Genomic DNA, 14,929 nt, shown 5'->3' on the forward strand with positions numbered 1-14,929 from the left:
GGTTAAAGTAAATTGAGAGGACAAGTTTAATGATGAAATGATATCTTTTCTCGTATTTATACTCCATTATTTAATAATTGTAATTTTATTAAAAATAAATTTTCATATTATCGGAGACCTAGTCAGAAAAAGCACCTTCTTTCATATAGACCTTCTTTATTTATTTGTACATTAATATTAAGGAGTCGTTTGGTTGAAAATAATTATCCCGTGATAATTAATTTCGAAATTAGTTATCCCGAGATTATTCGGGACCACTTATCCAACATCCATATGGGATAACTTATTCTATCACTATTGTGTAAATGGTGGGGCAAGTTATCCCGGTATTAACTAATACCTCCAACCAAACATGAGATAAAATAATTTTTCATTTTATCCCGAGACTACTTATCTTTTATACCTCACACCAAACGACCCCTAAGGGATCGTTTGGTAGAGTGTATTAAAAATGTAATGCATGTATTAGTTTTTGTGCATTAGTAATACCTTGTTTGGTATCATATTTGTAACTATGTATAACTAATACTTGTACAAATTATACACTATTGTGTATTAAGGTCTGTATTAATAATACACATCATTTTTCATGTATTAGAATGCAAGACTTTCAACACATGTATCAATTTATTAAATGACATTATTACCCCTTAAATTATTTTTTTCGCCTTCTTTTTCCACCATTTTAAAAAGTTGCTCATTCTATTTTTGTACTCTGCCACGGAAAAGAGAAGGTTATGTTCTCTGCATCTTCTTCCTTCTCCTTAATCAACATTTGCTTTTCTCACAACATTTGCTTTAGGTCGGATTAGTATGCTTGTACTGGATTGTGAATGTGTGTTATTGAAAAATGTTGAGAAGCTCTAAAGTGCCCTTTTTTTAAGCTGGAAATGTTGGATATTAGAATCGGACGGGTTGAACAATAGAGGAATTGACAGTGAAGATTTATGCCAACCTAGCTTGTTTTGGATTGAGCAATGTAGAATTTTAAAAGAAATCATCTTGCATTTTTTCTCTTTGGATTTAGAGGAGAAATGAAAAGTGGGTTTTCATAACTGCTGCTAGTTCCTTGTACACAGAAGGGTTAGAAGGAAGGGTTAAGGAAAGACAATTTAGTAAAAAACATCCTTTTATAAAAATTATATAAATACATATTATCTCTAATATATCAAACAAAACATTTTGTAAAAAATAATATATGCGTAACTAATACCACCATTACTAATACTTACATTAATAATACAAGTACTATTAATATAGCTTAGTTAGCATTATTTTTATATACTCTACCAAACGACCCCTAAATGTACAATTCATGATTTGAAAAAACACCTTCTTTTGTACAAATGTACAATTGTTTCCCATAATTAGATGTATGTGATTGATATCGTCAACATGAGAAATCAATCTTTAACTTTAATGTTTTTGGATAAATTTAGCCTGACAAGTTGTTCTTCCATTTTCATAAGTTTTCATGATTAATTTCTATCTAGATTATATATTTATATTAAGTAGATTGTAGATTTTGATGTATATCTATTAAATTGTGGCTTTACATACCAAATATTTCAATATCGTTGAATCAGGTATTTTTATTTTGTTCCAATTATGTACCTGAACTGATTACTCTCTTGATTGCTTTATAATATACTACGTTTGTATACCTAATTTTTTTTTTCGTATTTGAATCGCAACTTAATCTGAAGTAGTCACGACACAGTTAAAAAGTACCATACATAGCAAAAGAAGTGTAAAAAAATTGAGAGAATATCTTCCAATTTAGAAATTGACTACATTATGTTCGACCTTCATTCCTTTTACTTTGATTTTTACAATTGTGGTTCATAAGTTAGTTGTGTTTTGATATTCTCATGTCTACTCTTCTTTATACATCTATGAATGTTCCCATTTCCAATTAAATAAACATGAACTCTCATTTTCATAGTTGACGGAGTGTAACATCAATTGTTTTGGCATTGACATTACTCTATAGATGTAGAAATTATTAGCAGTACAAGGAAGTTTAACTTTGAGATGAGTTCTCTTAGAAACCTAGATTTTGATGGTAGATGTTGAGCTTAATGATTTTCAGTTTCTCCATTGTTAACTGAGTGAGAAGAATTGAGAATGGAGAGGATGAAATAGAGTTTTTGCAGAGAATGAAAAATCTAAATCACTGATTTGAGAAAAATGAAAACTATTTTATGGATACTCATTGAACCATATATATACACGAGTGAGAGAGGAAAAGAAAAATATCTTCCTAATCTGTCTAGCTAAGGGTGAAAAAGACTAAACTACGACTACAAGCGACCAACTCTAACTAATTTACTAACTGCCATCTAATTACCTACTAATACAATAAATATGACTTCACTGATATGTTTTAGCACCCCCTCCCCCCTCAAGTTGGAAGGAGATAATTCACTGACTGACTACTTGTGTAGATTGTCTGTGCCTTGGTGAGTAGATCAACCAACTGATTTGCAGTAGAGGTATGATGTAGAGTAATCAATCCTTCTTAGAGTTTGTCTCTCACAAAATAACAATCCACCTCTATGTGTTTTGTGCTTTTATGAAAGACAAGATTTTTTGCTATATGAACTGCAGCTTGACTGTCACAGAAAACTGGGATTGGCAAGGGGCAAGTTAGATCAAGTTCAACCAATAATATCTATAACCACACAAGTTCACCCACAATTTTCCTGGTAGCTCTATATTCTGCTTCTACTGAGAATAAGAATATGGTAGTTTGCTTTTAAAGTTTCTAGCTAATTGGAGTATCTCCCATCAACACAACGTACCCACTAACAGATCTTCTAGAGTCAAAGAAAGCAACCTAATTTGAATCACAATAACCAGTAATACTGTGATTGTATTTTTGGATATAAAGATTTCCTGGCTGGGATCATTCTTCAAGTATCTGAGCACATGGTAAGTAGCCTTAAGATCTGGATGATTGAAGGAATTGACTGAGATGTTTAACACTGAAAGCAATGTCTAATTTGGTATATGACAGAAAATTAAGTTTTCCTACCAATTTTCCGTAAAAGGTAGGATCATTTAACAAGGCTCCTTCAGTGTCTCAAGAGGTGATAAGGTTAGTTTGCAGTGAGAACAATCAAATTCTTTATGAGATCAGTAGTAAATTTCTTTTGTAAAATGAGAATGCCATCCCCCCTTTACATTGTCTCCAAACCTAGAAAATGGTAAAGTTTCCCTAGATCTTTAATCCTAAACTGATCATGGAGGAAAGATTTTTGAAACAATAATGAAACAAAGTGAGAAAACTGAGAGATTGAATCGAAAAATGAAGGATTCAGTGAGAAAAATCAAATTCTGAAAAAGGAAAAACAGAATGGTGAATGCGGAAGAACGAGCCGTCATGGCTCTAATACCATGTTGAACTTGATGATTCCCAATTTCTCCATTATTAATTAAGTGATAAGAATTAAGAATGGAGAGGATGAAATAAAATTTCTGCCGAGAATGGAAAATCTAAACCACTAATTTGGGAGAAATGAAAAACTATTTTATTGATACTCATTGATCTATATATTTACACGAGCGAGAGAGGAAAAGAAAAATATCTTCCTAATCTGTCCATCTAAGAGTGAAAAAGACCAAACTACCACTAAAGCTAACAACTCTAACTAACTTACTAACTACCCGCTAATTACCAATTAATACAATAAATATGACTTCAGTGATATGTTTTATCAATAGATTCTTATTTTGGATACATGTTTGTATGTTACAATCACTAAGAAACTGTGAGAGTGTGTTACCTCACTAAGAGATGTATAATCTCTTTGATAGATGTGGGTCTTACTCAAAATCAAGGCATTAGCCGGCATTTATATCCTCAAACTTTGAATGTGCACAAATAGACACTTAAATTTGTATAAAGAAGTAATTTTAATAATGAAAAAAATTATTAGACCAATATATAATATTGAGTTCATTTTTTATTTTAAACTTGCAAATCCAACTTAATTGTCTGATTTTTTTTCATATTTCAACTGAGGATTCATTTCTTACTTTCTTATTTATTGAGGAATTAATGCATAATAATATCTATACATCTTTATATTTGATAATTTGTGTGATAGTATTTCGTTATATTATAATTATGATGTGAAAAACATTATTTTCTTGGTTAATTATCTTTGTTATTAGGGAGTAGGAGGAAAAAAAAGATATTTGATATCTTTAATAAAGAAAATAAACAGGTAGAAAAGTAAGAAAGGAAAAACCATAAAAAAAACATTAACGATGAATAATTTAAAGAGAAAGAGAAAGGATACAATAAGATTAAAAGTTACTAAGGGATTCATAAAATTAGATTTGGGTTAAATATACAAACAAAAAAAAAATTTTAAAATTATTAAAAATATGCATGAAAATAAATCGAGTTTTATGGAATCTTTTTCTTTCTTTTAAGAAAAATAAAATTATCATTCCACTAACAATATATTATATAAAAATTAATTATTTTAGAAGACTAAAACACTTACATGACGAGAAATCATAGAAAAAAATAAACGTATATAATATAATTGGTTAAAATTTGAAATAAATTGAAAACTAAAAATATTTTTAAAGAAAATTTCAACTCTCAAAAGTCTAATTAATGTCACAATCTTTACTTTGATATTTAGATTTTTGTGGGATTGATCATTTTACCCCTTTTCTGTAGTTGTGATTTGGTGTTTGTGGGCTGCATGAATGTGTGGTGCGGTTCCCGGGGCATTTAATTGAGAACTAAGTAACTTTTTTTTATTTTTAAAAGATTTAGATTTGGAATGGTTGAATTTGATCAACATTCGAAGATCCGAGCATTGTGTAAGAATTCGTCAGTTTCATTAGCTATAAAACATTGATTTTGAGTTAGTAGCATGGTTGATTTTGGGCTTAAGACTTTCAATACTATTTTGAGCGTTTAAACGATATTTGGAAATTTAATCTTAAGAGTTAACTTTAGTCAACACTTAATATTAATGATCTCTGCTGGGAATTCTGACAAAGTCCTTTAGTTTGAAATGTTTAATTTAGTCTATTAATATAGTTGAACTGTGTTTACAGAATTTTGAATGCATGTCACAGGTCCATTGAAGAGTTTACAGCTCAAGTATTTTTGTTTTAAATTGATGTTGTAGGTGCCATGCGATTTCTTCATCGTGTTCGTGACCCAACCCTCATGCTCACAAAGAAGGAGTTCCATGTGTATCTCATTCTTGATGAAGAATGATAGTGGGCCAGGTTAGTTAATACTGAATGTGGCCAGATCCTCACAATCATGATAGGTCCGATTTGGTCAACCTTGCAAGCGCAAGGGTTCGACTGTGATCTTGAAGATCTTTTCACTAGTAGTATTATCTTTTATTCTTTGAACAAAAATTATTTTTCACTATTTTTGAGGTTTGTTAGCTTGTTTCAAGGAGTTTCAAAGGAGGATTTTGATGTTTCTTCATTGGGTAAGATCCTATATCATAAATTTAGTATTCCTCATAATTAGTTCATGATTTCGCCCTCACATCCTTGTTTTCAACCTTAATTTTGGAGATTTACCGAAAAGATAAAGTATGATATTTTGATAATTTCAAACTCAATTTCAACTCTGTTTTTAATGGGGTTTCAAATTTAAACTCCTAAACTATGGATAACATAAATTTTAATAGATTCCAATTTTACCCTTGTGGGGCCGTGGCTGACTTTCAAGTTGACTTCTTGAGCCTGAATTCAAGATTGGGTAATATGGGTACCATTAGCTTCATTTTCTTATATAGAACTCATATTCAAATAGATTAAACTCATTTAGAGGTAAATTAGAAGGGCAAAGCTTCCGTTTGATTCATTAGGCTTTCTTAAGAAAATTTGAGATTTTCTTTAACTTTTTTTTTCGAAATGCTTAACTGTTAATTGATTGAATTAGAAGAAATGAAAACGGGGTCCCATATATGTGTGACAAGCATTTATATGGGTACTACTATATTACAAATTGAATTAACGACTTAGTGAGTATTCTGTTACCATCGATTTGTAGATTAGTATTTCTATCGAACTTGATAGGTGTGATATTAATGGTGCATCCCCTATGAGTGTAATTTTAATTACTTGATCTAGATTAATGAATTCTAAATTTGTAGCTCATGTTAGTAAGGTGAGTATGGCCCTGTGAGCCTGAATTTGAGACATTGTATTATTTCATCTTGTGAGCTTGAACTTGACATGTAGTGTTGTGTGACTTTGTGAGTTTGGACTAGATATATATATATTCACGTGTGGCCTTGTGAGCCTGAATTTGGAATATTGTAATGTTTCGCCTTGTGAGCCTGGAATTGAGATATTTGTATTACTCCTTATTATTGTATTCATACATACTCACTCATATCATAGTACTGTAAATTGACATTTTGAAAAAGATTGATTTAAAATGTCTTACATGATGATGAAAGACATTCTAGGTAGGTTTTACTAATTTGACTTCCATGCCCAATGAAAAACAATTTTTGGTGGCCTTATGGGAAATGATTTCAGACAAATTCATTAATTTTTATGCCCGAGAAAAAATTATTCTAGGTGATACATGGACCTCGCGAGTCCCCTATGGGTCTCAGCTAGATAGATAGAGCAGTTTGTATATACTGTCATTCATTGCATAATCACATTATCACATCGTTTCTATATAATTTTTTAGTTTTTGTTTAGTTACTGTATTTGGTGATTGAATGATATTGTACAAATTTTGAGAGTTGGTGTTGATACTCTTATTGTTGTGTTATACTTGTTAGACTAGGTTAGCTTTCCTGAGTGTAGCTCTTTTGGTTGATTTGGATGGTTGGTTTTGGTGTTCCTTGTCATCGCTTTCATTGAGGTTCAGATCGACGATGTCGTTGAGTACACATGTTTCGTAATCATTCCTTATTTTTTCTGCACCTTATGTGCATGTACTGGGTCAATAGTCCTTAAATCCTAATCTTGCTATAGTGGTGATTAATTCATGGAGTTTCCATGGTAGCTGCCAAAAACTTGTTGTGCGCAAGCATATACGCAAGTGTACATGGTCTCACCAAGTAATATAGTGGCCTTTTACAAGCCAAGTATCAATTTGTTAGAGACTTGTGTTAACAACTATCCAATTCAAGTTTCACTATTAAGATTAACTCAGTGCTAATGTAACCACAAGATTGTTTGAGAGTAAAGTAAGAGTAAACTTAACAATACGGTAAATTAAAGGTTCTTGAATAACAATGGAGAGAAACCAGGGTTAAGGCACTATGAACAATCATACTACATTATAGAACTTCATTGGTTGTGTTGATTATATTGGTTGTTGGTTCAAAGGGTCTATACTATGATTATGCCTTCCGAACCTCTAATCGATTATCTAACTTAGCCCCACAACTACATCATTGGGTGGGGGATCTGAGAACTAAGTTAAATACGTTCATATTTCATCCCATACTTGAACCAAATATAGAACATAGGTATATTTGTATCCTAAATGCAAATTATGACTCTATTTAATTAAAAGATTACAATTCTATTCTATCTATCCCATGTTCTATCCTCTTGTTCCTCATTTCGGGTTCACAAGATGATTATGCATGTATTCTAAATGTCGCGTATCCTTAAAATAGTGATAGCAAGGATAAATAAACAACCAAATGAAATCAATTCATAACTATAATACACATGTTATTAGCCTTTACCCCGAAAAAGGGAGTTTAGCCAATCATGTACGTAACCGCAATCACAACGAATAAATATATATTAAAATTCATAAACAAATCAAAAAAATGGAAGAAAAACCCTCCAGCCTCCCTTCAAGTCCCAAGGTCATTCGTAGTGTGCAACATAACAACTAAGAAGCCGTTTGGTAGGGGTATTATTTTTCTAATCCATGTATTAAAATGTGGAATAAATTAATACAATGTTTGGTAGCAAATAAGAAGCAATGTATAACTAATACATGGATTAGTTAAATACCCTACATGGTATTATAGGGTATATAACTAATATACCCAATTTGGTGGGATTAGTAATCCATGGATAAATATTAATAAAGACAAAAATGCTCTCAAAATCTTTTAAATGTTTTTTAAATCTTTTTTAATTTATTCAATGTGAGTTATTTCTTTTCAATTTTCAAGATGATAATATCCCCCAAAATAATTTTAATCATAAAAAAACTATTCCATTAACTTTAAAATTACTTATTGGTCAAAGCTCAAAAACAAATTGCATGGTTACATAAAGCTTTAATTTTGTAAATAGAATATCTAACAAATAAAAATAATTTTTTTGCTTAGATTCAACACTTTACGGAATACAATTTTATGTTAACAACGATTCAATTGTCTCATTAAAAATTACATGTAGCCCCCTCCAACATAAGAAAATTACAAAGTGCGAACAACAAACAAATGATGAATAAATAAAGAAAAGATAACTACAAAAAAAAAAAAATTCTTGCAAGTGAATGATTAAATCTTAAAATTCCAAAGTAAGTTATTTTAGTTATATTGTTGATTTTTTTAGTTTAAAAAAAGAATAATAAAGCTTTGCAAAGTAAATATACAAAGTTATTGTATGTCGAGGATTTTTGTGTAAACAAAAAACATTCTTTTTAAAATATAACAATACATATTATTTTCAATACATCAAACCAAACACTGCATAAAAAAAATATAATCCCAGCATTACTAATCCCAGTATTAATAATTTCAACACTACTAATTCCAGCATTACTAATACACCCTATTTAGTATTATCTTATATGCTCTACCAAACGACCCCTAAGTGTCCTATTTATAGTAGGACCAAAGCTGCTGATTTTCACTTAGGGTCGTGCCACGTACTTATCACGGTGCCTAGGGTCCATGTCACACTATAATCATAGTGAGATACTGGAATTTGTCATTTAGGATTCCTCCAAGGGCATGGTGCTGCCCTAACACGACACCTAAGGTCTGTGGCACACCAATGACTCCAAAACGTCCCTTTTTAGTGAATTCTTGTCCCATGTGTTTGCCCATCCATTCCAAGCTTTGTGGTGTCGTTTTCACTTGATTTCCAGCTTGTGTATCATCAATATATCATCATTATCATAGCATCAAGCATCCTATAGAATAAAACACCATGAATTAGAGCTCAAAACAACATACAATCTAAGACGATGAACTAGTAACTTAAGCTAAGAGTATTAGTTTTGTCTTTTTGATCTTTAACTTAGTTTTGACTCTTGACTTATTTAAATTGAACCTTAAACACTATAAACAAGTTATTACACACATAATTTACACAATAATGCCCTTAGTAATTCATTACGTACTCTATAATCCATCGAGATCAACTAGAACAACACATAGCTCAAGCTAGTAACACTAGTTTTCTCGTCTAAACTCTAAGTGACCAAATTGATTCCAAACTTGTTTGAAATACACATTAAACATTATAGTTAAGTAGTTTATCTCTTATATGCTCATTATTTATACAAATATTTTCTCATTAATCACAATAGAAGTCCTCTAAACTAAGCCAAATAAGCCCGGATAACAATACCGAGGTGCATAAATCCACCTTAGATAATCACCGCACACTTAAAGCCTTGTTCATCCTCAAACAAATATTCACTATAAGAATAATAATTAGAGAAGACTCAATACTTCTATAACAAGTAAGACATTCAAGCTAGTACTAAAATAACTACACAGAATGTAAGTTTTTTTACACTAAGTATGTTACACACAAGTGAAAGCTTAAGAACATTAGTTCAAAACATCCTAACCTCAAGAATTGACTCACCAAGTCGGAAAATTCATGAATATTTCTCAATTAAAGAGATCATACAAATAAACCAACTATCATTAAACATGTGCTCTCTCAGCAAGAGAGCTACCCATAATCACTCATGAAGATGCAATTTATCACAAAATAGGTAAAACAATCAAGTTACGCTCACTCTCACAAAGAATTCGCAAGTTACACAAGATGAACCATAGGATTAACTATAGTGTAGTATTCCACTAATATCAGGATATTGAATTTCAAGATCAAATAGGTCTTTACGAGTTGTAATGCAGGCTAAAGGATGGGTAGGAACTATTTTGGCCAATAATTTTTACATCCTCCCTAAGCATTTTAATACATCACATATACAGTAAATTAACCTCTAACAACCAAACTTTCCACCTCATCTACATTCATACATATCTTTTGTTTTTGTAATGCCCCGATTTGTTGAACTAGATGCTACACGTTGCTTATGACCCCAAGGGACCACAAGCTAACACATGACTGATATCTGTACCTATACACTGCATAATATACTTGAGGAATATGGAAAATATGAACAATAGGCCATAAGGTTCAACTGAATAAAGTATCTGATAAATAATAACATCCACATAGGGTAACAAATACCCCAAAAACAACTGAAAGCTGAATCTAAAATTTAAACTAAATCTGAAAGCCTCTAAATGCTGTCTAAAATAAGGAGTTTAAGGAACATGTTTCCAACTAACTCCGTCTAGCAAAACTGAACTGAAATAATGAATAAAATAAAATAATATCACCCTTTAATGGATGAGGACTCACTACAACTCTGCGACTGGAATGCTACTGTTGATCTGGAACTCGTGTCTCTGAACCTATGGTGTAATATAAAAGAAAGCACCATAGCACAAATACGTCAGTACAACTGAAAGTACTAAGTATACGTGTGGGGTAGGCGAAATGCAAAAGGGTTTACATGCATGAGCAATGCTAACTGGCTGACTAATATCAACGTGAGAGTGCAAGCATGCATATTTAGTAATTGAGATCGTGAATACGTGATATTTGAATCTATACGCTAATACATGGTTTACTGATATCTAACATGACTGATACTAGAATTTTGAATACATAGATGACTGTGTCTGATAGTCCTGAATCTGAGGGAACTACTTGAGTTCCGTATTATGATTGAATTGACTGTATCTGACAGTTCTTATATCTTGAAAAACTATCTGAGTCCTTTTACTAAGACTGATACTAAAATTATGGGAGGTAGTTGCTTAACTGACATACCCCAATAACACATATAGCTAGGTTGGGGTCCAATCTCTGCCCCGACTGGAAAGGTGTCATTATCACGCCACTGGTAAGGACAGTTGTGAGTGACCCTTAGCTGGCAGGTACTCGAATGAGAATGGTGGGAACCCTAAACTGACAGGTTAATCCACCTCATCAACCCTAATCTGGCAGGTTAAGATGTCTCAACCTACGCTGGCTACGTAGTTCTGGAACACAAGGATGACCACTAAGAATCACACCTTAAACTTGTAGGTGAGTTCCCATCCTTAGGTTCACTCGGTGCTAACTTCTACTCCTATCTGAAGAGACTGAAGATGATTTAACTGGTTGTACATGAACTGAGTAACCAACTTCCATTGACTGACAGAATAGTACTACTATATAAGAATTTATTGAGATCATAAGATTTCTGAGATTTCCTGAGTCACATGACTGACTGACTTCTATAGATCATGGCTTGACTGATATTATCATGATAACGTGACATAGCTCTAGGCACACAACTGTATTTTTTGGGTACTAGTACCCCCAGGACTCGATGGAAGAAAACTGACACACATAACTGACTTGATCATAAAATGGAGTCCATAATTCACCATATCATAAGTAGAGGATTTCACACTAAGCATAGTTCTCAACATCTTACATATGGAAGGGAAATTCATACAACATGTGTATACTTGCATAGCTTCAATATCATGCTCAATCCATATCACAACAATGATGCATATCAATCACGTGAAATCATAAAGCATAAAGCATGGACTTATCATTTAAGTACTATTAAATCATGGGACATGAATTCTATCATCCTAGGTCTTTTATCAAACACTTTGAATGCATTCTTTTAGCTTCGGTGTGTTTTCATGAATTTTCTCATTTTAAACCACATAAAGTTCATGGATTTCAACTAACGAACACATATACTTCATGAAAACAGCTTTAGATATCATCTTGAAACTTAAACAACAACATCAACATGTACATGGTTATATCACAACAAGAGAATCACAATATAATATTTAAAACATGGTTATTGAGCTCTATGAACAAAATGGATCCATAGATGAACACCACACATACCTTAGATGGAAGAATCTTGATGATTGATGGAGAAATTTGCTTGAACTTGAATCCCCAATTAAAAACCCTAATGTGTTCTTGAGAGGATTTTGAGAAAAAGAGTTTGTTTTGGTGAAATAAGGGCTTAATTCCGTGTTTATAGAATATATATAGGGCTGGAAAGATGACCCAAATACCTCTCTAGATGCGTCATTTAATTTCTATGAAAATTACTCAATTTGGGCCCCCGACGCAACGCAGAGATATCGCGTTGCCCCCCGTTTGTGACCTAGAAACTCCCCGCAATACGGTGGAATTACAGACAGACACTGGAAATTGAAAAATGTCATTTTGGCTTACGGTGCGACGCGCCACTGACTGAAATGACTCTGCTGAAACTTTAAATCATCATAACTTCTTCACCGGGTGTCCATTTTAGGCGAATTTAGTATCGACGGAAAGCTTATTCAATTCTCTACAATTTGGAGTGTATAAGTCTACCAAAATACCACCTATAAACCAAGTTATGCTCATTCAAATATGACTTATGTGAAATCACACACGAAAAGTTGGTGGATTCAAAAGTTCTTAGCTTGGCTTACTCTAAGTGACTCTCTTATGAACATGCTTAACACATAATAAAATCCATTATCACTAAGATACTCATCCTAATTCATGTTTCAAATATGAATCACAGGATAGGAGGTTTCATGTGTAGGAACAACGGTTCATTTTCTAGCTTTAAATATACGGGGTATTACAATATCTCCCCCTTGGAAACATTCGTCCTCGAATGAGACTGACTGAAATGGGGATAGATGATAAAATAGAGTATGTACAAGACGTACACTACTGGAACATTATCTTATGATGGACATAACTGATAAGCTAAACATATCATGCTGGGTATGCATTTTTGATGCATGAGTAACTGATTCATGAATGCATAACTGAGATTTTTGATAAATGAGTTCTCCTAATGAGAATGCATATTTGATGCATGATTATACAATAGACTGATACATTAATGCATGACTGAATATGGAATGGTACTTGATGCCAAATTTGTGATGAAACGTGAGCATGAACTGAATACCAAATTGTATAGAATACTGAACGGGAAGCTGAATAAGCTTAAGGAGAACTGTTACCTTGAGCTTGATCTGGATTAGAGAAAAAGAGGTGAGGATAATTGGTATGCATGTCTGCTTCTGCTTCCCAAGTAGCTCCCTCAACGGACTGATTTCTCCAAAGAACTTTGACTAGAGAGACTTCTTTGTTCCTTAGTCTATAAGTCTGATAGTCTAGAATTTTGACCAGAATTTTCTCATAGAAGAGACTGTTTTGAATGTCAATGCTCTGAATAGGGACTATGACTGATGGATCACCTATACACTTTTTGAGCAAAGAGACATGAAAGACTGGATGAACTGAGGCTAGATCTGACGGTAATTCGAGCTCATAAGCTACCTTGCCTAAGCGACTAAGAATCTTGAAGGGACCGACATATAGGGGATAGAGCTTTCCCTTCTTGCCGAACTGCTTCACTCACTTCATGGGAGAGATCTTCAGATAGACATAGTCATCAACCTCAAACTGGAGATCCTTTCTACGAATGTCAGCATACGACTTCTGTCGGCTCTGAGCAGCCCGGAGTCTTTCTCTGATCAACTGGACTTTCTCTAAGGCATCGAATACTAAGTCAAGCCCTATGACTGAGGCCTCACTAACTTCAAACCACCCGATTAGAGATCTGCCTCCTACCATAGAGATCTTCGAACGGAGCCATTTTAATATTGGAATGATAGCTATTATTGTATGCAAACTCAATCAAAGGCAAGTGGTCATCCTTACTTCCCTTAAAATCAATTGCACACGCCCTTAGCATATCTTCAAGAGTCTGAATGGTCCTTTCTGCTTGACCATCTATCTGAGGATGAAAAGCTGTACTGAGATGAACTTGGGTACCAAGACCCTTTTGGAATGCTTTCCAGAAGTGAGAGGTGAACTGGGTATCTCTGTCTGAGATGATAGATAATGGAACACCGTGTAATCTGACCAACTCCCTGATATAGAGTTTGGCATAATCCTCGATTAAATAATAGGTATGGACTGTAAGGAAATAGGCTGACTTGGTCATTCTATCTACAATGATCCAAACTGAATCATGCTGATGATGAGTTCAAGGCAAACCTATCACGAAGTCCATTTTCTCTTCTTCCCACTTCCAAGTAGGAATGGTGAACTCCTGCATGGAACCACTAGATTTCTGATGCTTTATCTTAACCTGCTGACATGTAGGGCACTTAGCCATAAATTCTATAATATCTCTCTTCATCCTTCTCCACTAATAGATCTTCCGTAGGTTGCGGTACATCTTAGTGGCCCCTGGATGAATAGAGTATCATGCGCCATGCGCTTCTACAAGAATTCGCTGCTTTAAATCATCTACACCTGAAATACAGAGACGACCCTGACAACGAATGACACCATCTCCTCCTTAGGAGAAAACCTTTACTTTCTGATTCTAAACTGAATCTTTTAGCTTGACAAGTCTAGGATCCCTTTTTTGCTTTTCTTTCACCTCAGAAACTAGTGATGACTCATAACTATCCTGAACACATACACCACCTTCTGAAGAATCGACTAAGCGAACACCTAGTCTGGCAAGATGATGGATTTCCTAAGTGATTTTCTTCTTGCTATCCTTAACGTGAGAAACACTACCCATGTAGAGTCTAGTGAGAGCGTCGTCCACAATATTGGCCTTGCTCGGATGATAGAG

At 33.4% G+C, this 14,929-nt stretch overlaps 1 long non-coding RNA gene across 1 annotated transcript in view; it reads left to right on the forward strand.

Moving 5' to 3' along the window:
• Nucleotides 1–2,379: 2,379 nt before the first annotated feature.
• Nucleotides 2,380–14,929, forward strand: part of LOC107877744 — a 41,221-nt gene continuing 28,671 nt past the window's right edge. Inside the window, exons 1-2 of the long non-coding RNA XR_001676493.2 lie at nucleotides 2,380–2,495; nucleotides 5,160–5,262. This is a non-coding gene — a long non-coding RNA (uncharacterized LOC107877744). The remainder of the gene's footprint in view (nucleotides 2,496–5,159; nucleotides 5,263–14,929) is intronic.

Source organism: Capsicum annuum, chromosome 7 (genome assembly GCF_002878395.1).
Source record: "Capsicum annuum cultivar UCD-10X-F1 chromosome 7, UCD10Xv1.1, whole genome shotgun sequence".
In the NCBI taxonomy this organism is placed as follows: domain Eukaryota; kingdom Viridiplantae; phylum Streptophyta; class Magnoliopsida; order Solanales; family Solanaceae; genus Capsicum; species Capsicum annuum.